Source organism: Abramis brama (genome assembly GCF_963993115.1).
Source record: "Abramis brama genome assembly, chromosome: 3".
NCBI lineage: Eukaryota > Metazoa > Chordata > Actinopteri > Cypriniformes > Leuciscidae > Abramis > Abramis brama.
In genome coordinates, this window is record NC_139965.1 from 54514036 (window position 1) to 54517383 (window position 3348).

Consider the following 3348-nt stretch of genomic DNA (forward strand, 5'->3'; position numbering starts at 1 on the left):
TTATTGAAAAGAAAAAATGTAGGACAAGGACTAGGTTCTATGCATAGGTTGTTGATTGGATTTTGAAAAATGAAATGTATGCACCAATTAATTGTTCAGATCTATAAAATGCATTTAGAATAGAATAGGGTGAATTTTCATTTCATGCTGACTTTAAAACTCTGAAACATTGCTGGTGCTTTTAGCATCTTACCACTGAGGTTACACATATCTTTAACTAGAGAAATACGGTGAACGTATTGATCTGATATCTAGGCTCCAACATAGAGCTCTAAAATCAATACCATATATCATTTTCACTTTGATAATGGATGAAATGGGTCTTCATATACTGTGACCAATGCAGAGACCAGAAAAATCTGTACAAAGATACTTAATACTTTTTCCATTCCGTTTTAATGACAAATGCAATGTGGTCATGTTTGCTTACTGTAATATACATATCAATGCAGCAAAAATCATTGATTGCTGTTTGACACCAGTCAGGATTATAACATTATAGTATTTATAGCACCATAAGACAGTGAAGCATTTCCCAAATGCCCAGCCCTTTATCTCAGAATCAAATTTCAGCTGCAGCAGCGCTAAATTTCTCCACTGTATAATTAATCCACGTCAGGTAAAATAGCTGATGTATAAAGTGCCTTTGATGATGCAATGGTTCAATGCCCTCCAACCCATACCATCCAGTGCATTGTTTGGCTCTAAAAGTGAAATATGTCGGCCCCAAGGAAGCCATTTCTTTACTGCTTTCATGTCTCTAATGTACACTAAAGAAGCACAATGTTGGTTCTCTGAAGTAGGGCACCTCTGATTGGCTAGCAGCAAGACATTTTAAATGCATTTTAAATGTAAAAAGAACAGACAAATATAACCACGATATAATCCTCATGTCAGTCATTGAGAAATACTAAATTGTTCTTGACCAAGAGATAAGAGTTTATCTATTAATCAGGGCATTTACTCTTTTAATGGTTGAACATTGGGATTTACAGGAGGCACATTCTTATTTTCATGCACACACACACGCAAATCTGTCTTACTTTAAAGAAATTATTCATCCTCCCAGCAATTTTCAAACTGTCTCACTGATGCTGTCGTGCGGAGCCATGCTGCTTCTTTGAGGATTGAAGTATTGACCGTCCAGATGAATCATTTACGGGAAAAGAGATTCAGATTCAGTCAATTCCACCAACAGCAGTACATTTTGACAAGTGCGCCAGAAGCAGCGATAAAAATGTAAACATGAGATGGAAGTGTGTCCTAGACTCCAATTTTTCAGGAGTTGAATATTTCTTTATGCAGGCACTGACTGCACGATTTAACTAATTTTTCAGTTTGACGTGTTAAAAATATTTAACGCAATTGCCGTTAAATCCATTCCTTTGGCTGCGCTACAATATATCATCACACTATCATTCATTGAAGTGCTTTTAAACCATTTAAAGGGAAATTTCACCGCTAGAAAAATGAATGTGTATTTAAATTGGGTCATTTATGTAGTAGAAATGTGAAATTATTTTAGAAGTTGATGCCTTCTAGACTGAGAAAAGCCAGTAAATGTATTTTTGGCTTTTGCTCCAAAAATACTTGAAGACTCATGTCATGTGGATGAAAGACAACAACTCCCAGAATGCACTTGCTTCGCTGCCCTACGAGGCCACTCCCAAGCCACGCCTACCGGTTACAGAGGGCAGTATCTGAAGAAATGATACAACTAGGCTACTAGTTGACTCAAAACTGAAAAGACCCCGTTTTATTGTGAGATCCCACCCCATGGGCGGGTTGAAAACATGCAGAGCGAGCCACTACTACTGGCTGTAGTCTCTAGCCTCTGGGCAAAAAAGCCTCCAATAACGCAAAATGACGATTTTTGCGTCATCTGAGGTTTTTTCCAGACACACAATACAGAAATCTCTTGTCTCAGGGGGACATGAGCACAGTCATTCGAAAATACTACCGGGTTTCTACTGATACAAAGCCTAATGCTAATCGGTGAAGTATCCCTTTAAGTGTTATAAGATGCGAAAAAGAACTCAAATCTGTACTGGCGCGCTGTCTGTGAATTGGCTCTCTGTGAACAAACACTCGAAACGCACGCACAGAATGCCGCCAGCTGCGCATGAATGGACAAAAACACACAAAAGTATCTTCATAAGCAGAGTCATAAATGAGTTAAAAAGTGTTAAATTAACGAAAATAGCTATGTAGAAAATAGGATGTGTGTCAGTCCCTGTTTATACCTGGTATTAAGATATTAAGGTTTTGGTCGATTGGATCACAAGTTGACGACGCTAAATACAGGTGTAAACATGGTCTAAAACGTTTTGAGCTTGTCCACTTTCGACCACTTCCAGAGGTTGTTAGAAACGCATTAGAACAAATTGCTTTCCTAGTGTAGACACTCATGTGGTCGAATGAGTTCGAACAGCCAGAAAAGATTGTCTACTCTCCGCAAACTGACCAAGTTTGGTTTGAAGACGAGAAACGTAAAGCACAATGTTCTCTCATAAGCCTGGAACACACCAAGCCGACGTCAAAGAACTAGCGGCGACGAAATCTGACTGTGTTGTCATCTCTTGTCGGCTGCGTCTCAATAAAACCCTGCGCTTGAACACACCAAAAGGACTAAAGGTGACTGTCAACTAGCATGTGCGTTCTGCGTGCAAGAAAATATCTGTCTATATCAGCAGGTATCAATAGTCTATTTTTATCATTCAAAAAGGGAAACCGCATCTAGGACTGCAGATATACAAACCAAAAACCAGAGGTGGACAAAGTACACAACTTCCTTACTTGAGTGAAAGTACAGGTCAAATATTACTCCATTACAAGTAAAAGTTGTAAAGACTGATTTTTACTTAAGTAAAAGTACAGAAGTACTCGTTTTTAAAAGTACTTAAGTATCAAAAGTAAAAAGTAAATGGCAATGCATTGTTTTATTATTGTTGCATTGTTTTATGTAATACTTACAGTACATTATGCCTCTGCAACCTAGTAAATACACCTACCAGTTAGTAGTATCTGTGGAATTAAGAGTTCTTAGAATGTTATAAAACCTATAGAAATTAAACAACTAAATTGACAAAAAAAGACACTTTTTTATGTAACACTCCTACCACCCCAACAAAAGAAGTACACATCTATGTGTATCCATTTATGCACATTTGAATCAAGTGGTCTATAAAAATCCAACCTGGTTTAAAACCCAGCTACACAACCATAGCTGTAAAACTGCCCAACAGCAAAACTGCTTTAACAAACAGCAAAACATAAAGACCTATTAGTCATGGATGCGCACACTGAGATGTCCCCTGACTGACGTTACTACTTTCTACTCAAGGACCT